Here is a 16389-nt window from a genome sequence, read left to right on the forward strand (position 1 = left end):
TGACAATGAATATATATGTGTATGGGTAATCAGAGAGGCGTACAAATTTAAAATCAGACAGGACAAACAGCCGTCAAAATTAAAATGACCGTATGTCTAATCAGAATATAATTATACGTATTGTTCGTATTTATATTACGTCGTTTTCACATTTCACGATGTATACTTTTACTGTCGACATCTTGATCAATACTGTCTAACCAAAAAGTCACCACTATCTTATCCAGCCCATGTCGAGTTCGAACAGCCATCTACAGAATTGAAAGCGGGGCGGTATTCTTTATAAGAGGTATTAATTCTCTTTTCAGGTTGTATCATGGAAATAAAGCTGGGGAGAAGATTGGACCTAAATGCAATGTAGGTGACCGGATAGGATGCGGAATCACATTTCAGAGGGCTGGGGGGATGTGGGGGTATGTACAGTTATAATTTGGACATTCATAAGATAATTCAATTATCCATTTGTTTGGTAGGAAAATGTCGTTTAATTAGGAAATATATATTAAGTACTTAAACAAGAAGTGTTTACATGGCTGGTGTTACATAACTAATAACATTCGAAAAAATAGATCCCTCGGAAGCACCGAGAACAAGGCAAACAGTGGAAATTGCAGACTCAGTTTGACTGAGTCTGTTCATGAGCAGTAATGGAAAATTCAACACTGCCCACGCCCCCTAGCATCGGCTTAAGCAGTATTCAATTTTCAAATCTGAATGAGTTGAAATCAATGATCCCGAAATACCAGAAAATATAACAACACTGAGACGAAGTCAGGGCGACTTCTTAGGGCCGCCACACAGCACTTAACACCCGCTGTTGTGAAGTAAATAAAATCTGAAAAATAGATCATTCTGAAGCACCGAGAACAAGGCAAACAGTGAAAATTGCAGACTCTGTTTGATTGAGTCTGTTCATAAGCAGTAATGGAAAATGCAACATTGTCCACGCCCCCTAGCACCGGCTTAAGCAGTATTCAATCTTCAAATCTAAATGAGTTGAAATCAATGATCCCGAAGGATCAAAAAATATAACAACACTGAGATGAAGTTCACAGCTGTTTGTAAAAATATGCAAAAGTTGTCAACTATATGTTTCAATTATACATGAGCACAATAACAAACTAAGCACGTTTACGCTACCTCAGTATGCTCTCGGTAACAAACTAAGCACGTTTACGCTACCTCAGAAACAACAACCGTATAGTATCACCCTGGAAATATATGTCGTTATCGTGTCAACAGGGCATGACCAAGTATTTGTCCTCGAACAGTATCATTGCCACGAATATATATCGGAACTATATGTGTTTAAAAGGCAAAGCATTTGAACGGAAATCGTCCAAAATTTAAGTTTGTTAAACTACCAACAAAATAGGTTATTTAGTTACACAGACTATTCAAATCAAGATGGCTACCATTTTCCGAATTTCCAAATAACTGCCTTAAATTCGACCATGTACATATGAAAGAGGTATAGTTCTTCAAAAATTAAAGCTATAACAGAAATCACCTGACATTGATTTAAACATGTTACAGAGGATTTTACCGCTCACAAAATGGCCACCTGAAAGCGGTTACACGTACAAAATATTAATGAGCTACTACTGTTCAAATACTTAGTATTATAAAGCAAATCAAATAAGTTTTCAAATGATTCGAGTTTGGTTATTCAGATAAATGTTATAAAGAGACTCCTGTCATTTTCAAACTGGCCGCCAGAAATAAGTTTGCAAACATACATATGGATAAAATCTAAGTAATCATTGCTGTTATAGCAGTCATCTGATTTTGTTGAAACAATTTCAATTGAACACTATGTTACCAATATGAGCTACTTATCTTGTTTTAATCACGATGACGCCTTTTTCAAAATGTATACCGTAAAAGACGTTACAATAAATAGAATTTAAATTTTATTTCTTGTAAAACTAAACATGTTACTCTCAATTTTCATTCAAAGGATTTTGAATGTAGCTACAATGTAATATTTATTTGTATCAGAATGGCTGTCTGATAGATGTTACATATACAGTGTATCCTAGTAAAATAAAGAAAAATGGAGAATCGAACATATTTCTTTTAAACGTCAAGTGAAAAAGATCATTGTACAAACAGGTATGTTTTTTTAAACATTTGAAAAGATTTATAAAGTTTATGTTAAAATGCAAATTGCATTTTTCTGTCACAATTCAGCTGAATATTTACGACCTCTTTTTAAAGTACAAAGCCCTATCTGATTACAAAACAAAAATGAGCATACACAGTTCTAAACCTATCACAGCAATTAATGATACATATATTTTGATGTCTTGAACGTTTTATCTGTTTTGTTTGAAATTGAAATTTTCAGATATTTCGCAATGCCATATTCCTTCAATATCCTTCAGCAAAAAACTTTCAATGTGTATGCCTCTGAAATAGTACCAAACTATTTTGAATAGATCTACAGTCATGCATTTTGCTTTACATAATGAACAGGTAGAACAGAGCTTCACAGCTATAAATTGAGCCCTGGAATCAAGAAGTCGTGTATCGCATCTGTTTGTTGTTTGATCGTATGAGTAATACTAATTGGTATTGTTGTAATTAATATTTAAAGTAACGTAAGTTTCAATCCATTTTAGCCTGTAGCTTAATAATATTACTACGGGATAAAGCACTTAACTAAAGAGTTTTTACAAATATTTCATGAAGACATCAATATATCTGACTGGCGTGTTCCAAACAAATGGTGCAGACTCTGTAAGTATGTACAAATGCATCTATGCATGTATGATGAATTTATTCTGATACTGATACCAAAAAGTGACTTCTCTCAACCTCTCACATCAAATTTTAGAGTACATTTCTGTCATATGGTGTACATTGATGTTATAATGTGTCCTCTTGTGTAGTTCTGAAACATACGTTACCGAATTAAGATAAAGGTAGTTACTAGACTTAATGTTTTAAACACAGTTCCATACCGAGATAATCTATATGTAACGGTTGAAATACATCATCTCTTTAATGAACTAGTTTATTTGTATTTGTTAATAGTTTTAAAAGTAGAATATTGAATTTTAGCAAGAACTCAAAATTGACAACAATGATACCACAACCACAATATGAACAAGGAGTCTCATCTATGTTTTCGTTAGGAAATGTAACATGATTGCGTAGTTCAGTAATTCCATCCCACAGTATAAATGCTATTTGAAAATCACTATGGTTACAGAAACAGAATTATTTGAAAAAACCTGTTTTACCAAAAGTGACATTTGTTCCACCACCCATGTTATACTGTATATGATGGGGCCTCCGTGGCCGAGTGGTTTAGGTCGCTGACTTCAGATCACTTACCCCTCACCAAGGTGGGTCCAAGCCTCACTCGGGGCGTTGAAGTTTTCATGTGAGGAAGCCATCCAGCTGGCTTCCGGAAGGTCGGTGGTACTACCAAGGTGCCCGCTCGTGATGAAATAATGCACTGAGGGCACCTAGGGTCTTCCTCCACCATCAAAGCCGGAAAGTCGCCATATCACCTTTAATTGTGTCGGTGCGACGTTACACCCAACAAATGTACTGTATATGTATGATATTCTATAAATTCAAAATGTGCCATGTTTATTTGCATCAGGAATTACATCAGCAACTTTGAACACATAATGCATATAAACTGATAATTTCAGTAATGAATACACCCTTACCTTCCATAAATATCAAAACGACGCATTGAAAATATAAAAACCTCCGTCTTTAAACCACCAAAGTCCATCGAAACCAAACAACTATCCTAGCTTATGTTACCTAATATTCTGTGTAATCGTGGTAACGTATGTTTTATCAGGTATGTTTCATTTCATCTTTATAATGCTGTAAAAATTGACTGAGTAGGTGCTTTGCCAATAAGCATGATTTATGTATTAGCCTGGAATAATAATATATGAAATATGAAATTGAATAGATGACCTTTAAAACCTAGGTCACGTATATTTGATCCTTAGATACCCTCATGTTCAGTATTTCTGTTGAATGAAAGTAAAAAATATTCGAACTGCGCACATACTGTAACGAAGTCTACTGTTAATTATCAATATGCTATCTATGTTTGAAGCAGAAGCCATAAAATTGCTAATCTATTCTATCTTTACAGTAATGCTGAAAGAGTACTGTAGTTTGTCGACATCCTATAACTGAGGATAATAACAGGGTCAAACAAAATTAGAACGGACATGTGTGCATGATCTGTAAACATGGTTTATTCAAATTAAAAGCATACAAATGCAATTGTTGGAGTGTTTTCAATGTTGCTAATTCTCCAAGGTGGAAAATTTGAGAGGCGACTGTTACGTATGTTACATTTTAAAGTATCTTTATCAACTAAAATTCAAAATTATACAAGAAGGCTTACTTTGACATTTTATATAGACGGACAATTGGGTACCCCAAACCTTTCTGAATAAAACACAAATAGGCTCTATTTATTGAGAAACGGCATGTGATTTATAAGTATTACATTTGTAAGCACGTTGTCTATAACCTAAACTGATTGCAAAGTATTATATTTTCTCATGAAAATATATAAAATTGTGAATCTTAACACAATTTTTTGATGATGTCTTTTTAAAAAATACAGTCATTCTGATAATTTTATGAGTTATCAAAAATGGCGAAAATGTATCTTGGGTGTATGGGTTTTATTACTCTTCAAATCAGACTTAGCCTAGCGGTTCAAAGGCGTCAGGGCAATCAAGTAAACACATTTCTGTATATTAGGGTCCCGCTTAAGCCGGTGCAAAGGAGCGCTTTTATTTTCATCTCAAGAACAGACAGAGACAAACAGAGTCTACAATGTGTTTGCTCCGTTGCGATCAATGCTGATATCGGAACTAGAAATAATTTCTTGAAAGTAAAATGTAAACAAAATGTATAGCTTTCACTCTATTACGGATAGTGCAGACATGGAGGTAGACACAGTATTCTGTCAAATATATATTATTTGACTCATTTTATCCAATGCACGTAAAACACTATGTTTGACGTTACACCTATTAAAGAAATTAGCTACCAAGACTGTTATTTCTTCTGTTTATATGTATATTTTTTATTATTTGTAAATGTATGAGGAATAATGGTAAAAAAAATGACTGTAACTTTCAGGTTTGGCATATTTATTCTGAAGCATCTTTTTACAAGGCTTAGACATTAACAAATGACTTAAATATATGTTTCAGTTCTTTCCGTTCGTACGAGGATTTTGTTGTGTTTAAAAGAATAGGAATATTGATATATTTATATTCTATGTACGAGGAATACACATATATAAAGTTAAACTGTGTCTTTCAAATGTGACATATTTGTACCGAATCATTCATTTCTTTCTTAAGGCATTAACAAACCATTAAAATGTATGTTTCAGGTTGTTTAGCCTATATGATTATTTTGCTGTATTCACAAGAAACGGAAGAATGGTAAGAATCTGTTACGATGTGAAACGAAATCAGATTGCTCATTAAACTCATTAAGTTATTCTAACTTTCATGTAGCTATACATTATTCAAGCTTACAAAAAGTTATACATTATTCATCTGATATTATTTTAATGTTTCCAAAACTTGATGATCTGAAAATCATGACAGTGTCTGTTGTTTTTTTTTAATAACTGGATCGAACCATTTCAATCTTTACAGTATTGTTATATCAAAACACACCTTTAAATCAATTTGTTTAATTTCTTCTTTTTAGTCAATATTATGTATATGAATAGTTATCGAGTATTGACTGAAAACAACCTCTTCAAGACTTCACAACAGTTTTCCTTAATCTAAATTATTAGAAAATAACTTCTTTGACCACTGTAATAATTAAAGTCAATACTTAGATTTGACTTTAGCAGTACATAATAATAATTGCAGGAATGAGTGTCCTATAAATCTATATATCATAACAATACTTAAGTACACAAATCCGTTAATTTCGCAATTTTTTGCGTCGCGGACACTCTGAAATGATGTTTTGCCTTGTTTTGAAGAGGATGTGTTCCAAAATGTCCGACACGACGTTCATAGCATTCAGGTTATAAATTAACGCCATTCATTTGAAATTTTGTTTACAATTAGACAACAAATCTGAATATATTATCGGGATAGAATGATTCATTTTAAAGCTTTGTTTGTTTGTTTGTTTGATTTGGGTTTAACGCCGTTCTTCAACAGTATTTCGGTTATGTAACGGCGGGCAGTTAACATAAACAGTGTCACTGGATTCTGTACAAGTACAAAGCTGTTCTCCGCAAGTAGAATGAATCAGAGGTGGATGACAAATGTTTTCAGACACAATATCTTTTATCAAATTACCACAGAGAACATACAACCCGCCCGAGGTTTGAACTCATGACCCCGCGATCCGTAGATCGGCACTCTCGCTATTGACCTAAGCGGTGGCTCTTTAAAGCTTTGATAGTTATTTTAATTGTACATGCATGGTTTAGGTGCTTTGATGTTCGTGCCGTTGACGACATAATTGCATTTTCCAAGTTCTAATTTTGTTATTTAAAGAAGTCAACCATTTCAGAAATAGAATAAGTATGCACTATGACAGAAAACACATTGTTTGCTACTGTAGATGTAGGCTAACAATGTTGAAACAAAGTTCAGGTTGCATGAGTAAGGTGTACAATGCAAATGAAGTCAAGCTGAAATGACGTATGCAGGGGTCAGATTTGTAATTTACTCATATGTAACCAAAAGGGCATACTACATGAATGTGTTGACAAATCAATAGCCTGCCTTAGAACTGCCTTAAATTGAAACCTTGTATGAGTCTTCATCATGCTATGAACCGTCGCACCTCCTATTTTTTTGTCTGTCTCCACCCGTTATTTCTAGAGTTATGACCCCTGGAATAGTCAACAATGCACATTTTACCTTGCCTGGCTCAGAAAAGTATTTTATATAAATAAATGAGACCTTGCATGAGTCTTAATCATGATATGAATGCTACACCTTCTATTTTTTGTCTGGCTCCACACCCTATTTCCAATGTTATGTCCCCTAATATAGTCAGAAATGCACATTTTCACCCAAATGACGTACCTAGCTCAAAAAGTATTTGATGTAAACTCATGAAAACTTGCAACAGTCTTTATCATGATCTTGCATACTTGGCATTCTTCTTGAGACTTTAGCGCTAATTACAGAGATATGGCCCTTGAAATAGCCAAAATAGTGGATTTGTTTTTGTGATGCTAATGAATAAAAAGTATATGACCTAGAATAATAAATCCTTTATATAAAATGTGTGTTGAGGTTATACCCCCTTAAGACTGCAAACATTTGAATTATTGCCCAATATCTGTGACAAATGTATCAGTAGGGCACACACTATATCCTAAACACACATTCTTTTTCACATTTCTTATCGGTATAAACACTATAAACAGCTTTTATTCTTCAACTTGGCACACTTCGAATAGCTGCACCACACACCAAGACACATTTTAATGAAGATTTTATTGTAAGACTTTTTCAGGACTGAATACAATGTATGGATTGAAAACAAAAATTTCAGTCACACAAACACGCTGCAAAATCAGCTAAAATGAGACCTAAAAGTGTAATGGTGGTGTATGACTTAAGCTTTCAGGACTAATGTTTTATTGCAAATTATTTAATGACGAAACTTGTACAAGAATGAAAACCATACTACAATCATGTGATTGCAGTAAAAGAAGATATTGACTCTACGGAAAATGGTCTACAGAGCATAACAAGCATACACCACCATTTTACGACTATCATGTTTTCACGTCATTTCCTTACTTCGTGACTGTAAACATGGTAACAATTAAAATGCACCCTGAACTTTGAAAAGATTAACTTAGTCACATAATACACTATTGTACGTATATCTTACTTTAATGGTTTGTTTGCTAGATCCGTTTTTAATTCAGTTATTCAACAGTATTTCATTTCTGCAAGTGTGCTTAGTTAACCGAACAGGTGATCTTGGTTTCTGTATCAGTACTGTCTCGTTCGCCGAGAACTTCTCCATATGAATCAGATTTGGTGGCCGAATACCTTCCGGGTGTTTACTGTCCAACTGTCACAGAGAACAAACGCCTCGGCCATTGATCGAACTCATGAACTCTCGATTCATAACATTGTGCTAACTTAGCGGACTTGCCTGTTTTAACAATTCATGTTTCGTCGCATTCGATTGAATATGTACTATTTTCCCTAAATGATATTCTATTCCATGCGGGTCCAATACTTCACTTTCAGTTTCATTCCCAAACTGGCTATATATTTTCAAATACCATCCGTACATGCATTTGTTCAATGACCAAAGTTCAAAATCTACCGGACTTAAGACTCTGTGTCATTGAGAAATTATCATATATTGTCGTTTAGGTCTAACTGACAGTGTAAGGTACCTTTAAAAGGGTGCATGTATTACAGTGAGACATAACTATATGCAACCGTATTTTTCTATTAAATGTAACATTTTCTATAATATACGGAAATATATTATATATTGAAATATTATTCATAAAAACAATTTAGTACATATTTAGCGCATTATCAATAAGTTGTTCTGTAACTGATATTCTATATCACCACATCTATCGAAATATTCTATTTCTTTTTTTTTTTTTTTTTTTTTATTTATCTAACGTCGCACCGACACATGATAGGTCATATGGCGACTTTCCAGCTTTAATGGTGAAGGAAGACCCCAGGTGCCCCTCCGTGCATAATTTCATCACGAGCGGGCACCTGGGTAGAACCACCGACCTTCCGTAAGCCAGTTGGATGGCTTCCTCACATAAAGAATTCAACACCCTGAGTGAGGCTCGAACCCACATCGATGAGGGGCAAGTGATTTGAAGTCAGCGACCTTAACCACTCGGCCACGGAGGCCCCGAAATATTGTGTACAATACGAAGATGAATGTTCCTATTTGCTGTAGTTATCATAACCACATTTTATTACAATCATCTACAGTCGATTCATATGGAATTTACGTCACAGTATCATTCAGGACATACATTTTAGATAAATATTCTGATATGTAATCATACGGGCTTAAAATGCAAACGATAATAATATAAAACACATCTTTGATATGTTATATAAATTGAGTCTACTCTTTTAAGGATTGGTGAATGCTTTTAACAATTGCAATTTATTGGATATTTTGTGTTAAACGGTGCATTTTTATATTTTTAAGATTGGACAAAAAGTTATATGTACAGTATCTGCACGATTCCTTGCTGTTGGGATGCATTCAGCTATAGAAAAAGTCAAAGTTATACTTGATGCAAAGATGCCAAGGATGTGAAACAAGTGGCAATTGCGTACGGAGTTTCAGAAAAATTAGACACAAGAATAAGCATAGACATTTATATACAACCATTACGATTATATTAACATTATGTCCAGTGTGTGTACATAATAGCACGTCTCTAGTGCTACAGTGTTTAACTATGCATTTGAATTTAGTTTGTTGATGCTTCTAAATATGATATTTTACTTCTAAAAGAAAAGTCAGGCATAAAGTTATTAATAATACACGTATATACTTGCGGTTTTCTCTATTATGACTAACTTGAATCAAACGCTGGCTTATGCTTCAGTTTTTGGATTTTATTAGTTTCCTATGTAAGTTCAGTTTTATCCATAATAATTTATAAAAGCTATACAAAATTATACCTATATATTTTTCTGTACTTCCTCTAATTTCTACATGTTCTTTTTCAATTCATTCGTTTTGTTACAAAAATCAATCGGGATAGTAATTGGTCAATCTTTACAACGGGCATCATGTATTTTGAACGAGCTTATATCAAATAATCAAGGCCTTTGAGTGGTTTGTCGATTAAGATGCACAGAAACAGAACCGCGAGACTCAGGGCGTTAACGAAAACAACATCGAAACATCTGAACGATGAACCGCGGTAAATTAAACGGGAAACAACAAGACGATAGATTTCATTCTTACATGTTCCTTGAAATATTTTGACAAAAAAATTGGTCTTCCTTTATCCGAGAAGTTATGAACCAGATAGCATGTCGCAATTTGGCGTCGTGGTTGACCATGATGTTATCTTACCGATTCGCACGTAAATGTTATTAATTGCAGAATATAAAGAACTTGACTGTCTTCTTTGATAAACTCGAAATCAAATCGATGCATTTAAACACATGACTATCAAGTGTGTTCCTGAAATACGTAAGATCGGTAATATTCTCATTCGTATGATATTTGTAACATTGCTACATAGAATTGTTGACAAGTGAGATCTATGTCTAAATCATAATTCAGTTGATCAGAAAGTATCAAAGGCTAAGTTAATAGTTGGCAAATGGCGTGGTAATAATTCGTAGGTTTATGATATTGTAACTAGAAGAAAGTTGTATGGAAAGAGCTCGCAATGTCTATTAATTTTCTTAATGTAAGATATTGTTTGCAAATGTCTGTTGTTTCATACAGAAATATTTTACTACACAAAATTTGAAACAGAAACTTTGACTTGTTTAAATGTATATTTATCTGTAGTCGAATTAGGCAATATATCGCATAGTTCCATTTCTTTCTATATTTATGTTCACATTTTGTTGTCTTTAAACTGTTAACACGGATCAATAGTGACTACTTTTACTAAAATATAAACTTTGACATAATGGAAACAGTTAATTTGAAGTTCTATTAGATTAGTTTATTGCAAAAATGCCACATTTCCAAAATGTCGTCTTTAATGCAAGAACAATTTATATGTCGTGTTGTCCCTTGCATTAAAAACGTTTACGTTAATCAGAATTCAGTAAAAAATTTTAAACAGAGTGCGTTTTACATTACTTAATGCTGATAGAAAATTATGAAACAACTATTCCTAACTCATAGTTTACTGTTTTATAATATATAGTTTCGAAATTGAAATTACATACTTTTGTTTTATTTCTGCTGTACTGATACGTCAATTTTAATTGCGTTAAGTACATTATCTGATTGTATTTCCTCAAAAATATTCTGTAAATATTTTTGCTATTATGCACTCTAGCGGGAAAAAACTGTGCACTGATTTTCTGTTTGTTTGTTTAATTGTTCAGATTCTATTTTTTTGAATGTATTGCTGCATAAGTCCATTCACTAAATAAAATAACGAGGATATTGCGACGGGATTCCTTCTGTTGCGCATGTGCGGAAAATGGTGGTGTTTTTATTTTTTAAAACATTGTTACGTCTCAATAATAAATAAAACATATATCAAAAGGAGTTTATCAATATTGAACTGTGCCAAGAATATGGATTATTGTGTGTGTTATCTTGAGAGTTATTTACTGGATTAGTCTTCGCTATTAATGAGTAGAAAACGGAATGCTATTACGTCTAACGAAAAGGATACTGAATAATGACGGGGATCAGAATCTGGGACGTCCAGAGACAAACAAACCCAACGGCTCTGCATGGTCAGTCCGTGAAGAAAGAAGCATTGATGGTACTACCGAAATTGTGTCAGGTCAGTCGTTGGAATCGTCGGAAATGCCATATTTTACTCCAGGGGCCAATAGTGAAAACTGTGAAGACAAAGTAATAGAATTCTGTGTTAAGGTTTTGAAAATTCCGGAGGCTGATAGTAGAGTACATATTGACAGGGCTCACTGAATCGGAAGTTTTATTCCGGGTAAAATTCGACCGATCGTTGTAAAATTCAAAGACATGGAATCAAAGTTATTGGTTAAAATACTTTAAAACTGATAAATCTGAAATATAGCAATTATAATGTTTTTGAACAGTTTCCCACTGAGGTGAAGGAGAGAAGAAAGGCCCTTATCTCAGAACAAGGCACGGAATTCAGGAAAAAAAGGCTGTATTGATGCGAGATAAACTCTTTGACAATAAACTGTTTAATCCAGAATCTCGTGCAGACAGTGATTAATAGGACAGTAGAGAAAAGTATGACTTATCCATTATATCATAGAATGTTGAAGTCTTAGATAGTTGTATTCGTAATGAAGATTTTATTAATTTTGTTGTAAATTTTGATATTCTCTGTCTGTGTGAATCTTGGAAAAAAAGCAAAGATCTGTACGAATTAGACGGATACGAGTGTATTACAGTTCCTAGACCTAAAAGTATAACATCAAACTCAAAAAGGGGTCACGATGGTGTTTGTATTTTTTATAAAAGCCTCTTAAAAGAGGGTATTACAGTATCTGAAATAGACGCTAGCGGTGTTATATGGATCAAACATAGTAAATCGTTTTTTAATCTGGAAAGTGATGTTTACTTATGTTGTTTATACATACATCCCAGTTATTGTATATATTTCACTATGCATGTAGAAGTTTTTTTTTGAACGTTTAGAAAGAGGTGTACATAAGTACTCTCAGCTAGGAAATATAGCCGTGATAGACGATGTAAACGCTAGAGGTGGCAATAAGCCTGCCTTTGTTAAAAAAAAAGTTCACATTATGATAAATTTATTCCAGTTATTGATAAAAACTGTGACAGTGAAGGTAATAGTTTCGATAATATTCCACATAGATTCTCTATGGACCCGGTTGTTAATACATCAGGTAATAGAATGTTGGAACTATGTCAAAGTAGTAACCTGTTTATAAAATACGGCATAGAAGGTGATGATGCTGGAATAGGTAGTTTCACCTACTTTTCGGCGGACGGTAGTAGCGTAATCGATTACGCATTATGCTCGGAGGATTTATTCCCCTTGGTTAGTAATTTTACGGTGCATGACTTGTATTCTGTTTCACCACATTGTCCTATTCAAGTTTATCTAAATGTTAACAGTTGTACACCGTGTAAAATTAGTATTAGTAGAAATGCATGTGATAAAATTATATGGGATAGTGAAAGAGTTGATTGTTATAGAAATGTTTTTTCTTCTGAACTTTTGAATATCGATGGAATTATCAGTAATATTGTATCAAGGGAAACCAATATTGATGCTGGAATAAGTGAGATAACAAGTATTTTGTATGATAAAAGTGCAAGCGTTTTTGGTAAATCTTCACTTAATAAGACACATAAAAGTAGTCAATTATATAAGAGCCCATGGTTCAATAAAGAATGTTAATTAGCTAGGCGAGAATTCAGAGCAGCTAATGAATCTTTTAATAAAAGAGTCATCTTTGGAATATATTGAATTATTAAAATCTAAACGCCGTAGGTACAAAATGATTAAAAGGAAAGCACGTTCTTAATATAATGGGAAACAGAAAAAAAACTTCAGAAATTAGCTAAGCATCAACCGCAAAAAATTCTGGAAAGAAATAGGTAAAATTAAAAACAAAAAATCTAAGTTTGAAACATTACAAAAGTACAGATTTTTGAGCATTTTAAAACTTCTGAGACTGACAGAGCAATAGCTTTACTAAAAATGGTAAAAGTGGAGGGGTAGACATGTTAGTTAGTGAAATATGTTTAGAATGTAAAGATATTCTTACTCCTAGCCTTTGCAAATTATTTAATTTTATGTTTGTAAATAGTGTATATCCTGAGATACGCGACTAAAGGTATTATAGTTCCTGTACCAAAAATGGGTAATCCTGACGACGTTAACAACTACAGAGGTATATCTCTTACTAGTATTTTTTCTAAAATATTTTCCACAGTATTGGAAACTCGGCTGCACAAGTGGGCTGAGAGTAACAATTTGTTATCAGAATACCAGTATGGTTTTGTAAAGACAAAAGCACTATAGATTGTATATTTGCTTTAAGCTCAAACATAAACAAAGTCATAAAAAATAGAAAAAGAAGCTGTATTGTGCTTTTTATAGATTTTCATAAAGCTTTCGATGTTGTGTACAGAAATGGTATATGGCTAAAACTAATAAAATATGGAGCTTCTAGAATTTTTAAAATGTTAAAAGTTATGTACGAAAATGTTAAATCATGCTTAAAAGTGAATGGTTCAATAACTGAGTATTTTGAATGTAACAGTGTTAAACAGAGAGAACCATTGTCTCCCCTGTTATTTATCTTTTTTATCAACGATATGTATGTTTATCTATACGAAGAAAATGTTGAAGTTTTTTCTCTGGAAGAGATAAAAATATTTCTGCTATTGTTTGCTGAGGAAACAGTACTATTTTCGTATACTAAAAACGGTTTGCAGTTATTACTTGTGATTACTAGATAAATAGTTATGTATTGCCAAAAATGCGGAATTACTGTTAACTCTGAAAAATCAGTTATTATGATCAGTAAAAAGGGTAACAGAAAAGAAAATGATGTATTTATATATAACAACCAGAGTCTTAAAATTGTCGATAAATTTACTTATTTAGGTGTAACAATTTCATCTAATGGTAGCTTCTTTCAAGCCCAAAACTCATTGTAAGAGCAAGCTATGAAGGCTCTATACTCTCTAATCTCTGTCTTCGATAATTTGTCTCTGGAACTATCTGAAAAAAATACAATTGTTTAATTTTATGAACATGCCTATTCTTAACTATGGATCAGAAGTCTGGGGTTTACATAATTCACCAGATATAGAACGTGTTCACAAAAAATTTCTAAAAAAACTACTAGGTGTAAGACAACAAACATCAAATGCTGTGGTATGTGGTGAATTTGGAAGAGTACCTTTGTTGGTGTTACGTAAAGTAGGCATTATAAAGTACTGATATCGAATTGTTAAGCAAGCAGACTCATTGTTATACAAATTGTTGATGATGAAAGACAGAAAAAATCATTTTGTTAATAAATGGTCTATTGATGTAAACTATCTATTGCAAACTTTAGGGTTTCCAAATGTTTTTTCATAAACCAAATGAAATTGATCCTAATAGTGTTATTCAACGTATCTATGATCAGTACTATCAACGATGGTTTTCTGAAATTGAAATTTCAACAAAACTAGATATTTTCAATACGATTAAAGACAATTTTGAAGCTAAAAAATACCTTAGTTGTGTGAAAAACTCTAATTACAGAATAGCACTCTCACGGTTCATGTGCTCTGCTCACAGGCTTATGATAGAAGAAGGCAGATTTAGAAATATTTATAGAGATCAAAGAATTTGTTTAAAATGTAATATGAATGCAGTTGAAACAGAGTACAATTTTTTACTTGTTTGTCCCTTTTACAGGGCATTAAGACAAGAACACCTACCAAACTATTACTGCTCTTGGCCTGATTTACACACATAAAAAGTAACTAATCTCCATTTTACTTTTCGTCACAACACCTATCTACGTATGTTTTACATAAAAAAGTATCTTTTTTTTTTTTACATGATGACATTTTAATCTAGAAAAGTTTCTTAGCTATCTGTATGAGCAAGCTTATAGCAACGTTGATTTTTAGAAAGCTCTTTTTTAGAAAGATGTAGCACTTGATGCATCTAGTTAAAACGCGTATTGATACAACCCATTTCGAAGGCAGAGACCGCTCATATAGTATAAATCAGATAAATGTCATCATTATTTTTTTAAGTCTCTCATTCAAATAATTCTAATAGATAGAATTTTGGTTGGAGACTAAAAACCAACACACTTAGTTTATCTGAAAATGTCGTACTTGGTAATAGTCCCAAAATATTTTGGTTATCAGTATTTAATGTATAGATAACTGATGTTTAAGTTACCAATTGTGTCCACATCTTAGTTCAATTTTATTATTCTACTGTATACATTTAACGCATTTAAGAATTAAATGCAAAATAGTCTTTCAGGAAGTTATATTCTGAATATTCAAGTTTTATTATACTGTTTTGAGTTAATCATTTAAAGTTTTGATTGACACTGTTTGTTTATTTTAATCATTGTGAATGCAAAATAATCATTTCGAAAAATATTGACTCCAAATTGGTTTAAAAGCTTTACAACTTTTCACATTAAAATTATCCAAAAGCATAAAAGGCAATGTAGGGAAAGCTGACAGTCAAGAACATTAGTGGAAAAAAACATTAATGTTAAAATCAATCTGGTCCTGTAATGTCAGTTTTAACCCGAATATTGATGTTTGTACGCTACAGGCCTTACATGCACAAATCACCACATGGTTTAAACGTGTTTTATTCCAGTCATTTCACGAATCATTTACAATAACAGTGGTAAAGGAATTGGCAAGAAAGTTAACTTTAAGCAAACTTCTTGGGGCCAGAGAAGCTGAATAATGTATTATTTGTTCTTACTGAGAGTTATCTGGATCTTGAGAATACAATGAATTTATACCCTAGTCGCACATACGGTTAGTATACTTGCGTCTAGCCACGGATAGAAACGTACTAATCCATATCGATCCGTACCTGATCCGTACGGATTGGTATGGAGTGATACAGATTACTACTTTAAGGTACGGCTAATACCACAGCCACACATACGGCGCGAATAGCTACGTTTAGCTACGGATAGAAACGTAGTAATCCGTACCGATCCG

The 16389-nt window shown here is 33.0% G+C and overlaps 1 long non-coding RNA gene across 1 annotated transcript; it reads left to right on the forward strand.

Annotated features, from left to right (window-relative positions):
• Positions 1-307: 307 nt before the first annotated feature.
• Positions 308-15802, forward strand: LOC128551573 (uncharacterized). The gene is made up of 3 exons (XR_008368832.1): positions 308-413; positions 5399-5450; positions 9211-15802. It is a non-coding gene; the product is annotated as an uncharacterized LOC128551573 (long non-coding RNA).
• The last annotated feature ends 587 nt before the right edge of the window (positions 15803-16389 follow it).

This window comes from Mercenaria mercenaria, unplaced genomic scaffold (genome assembly GCF_021730395.1).
Source record: "Mercenaria mercenaria strain notata unplaced genomic scaffold, MADL_Memer_1 contig_1275, whole genome shotgun sequence".
NCBI lineage: Eukaryota > Metazoa > Mollusca > Bivalvia > Venerida > Veneridae > Mercenaria > Mercenaria mercenaria.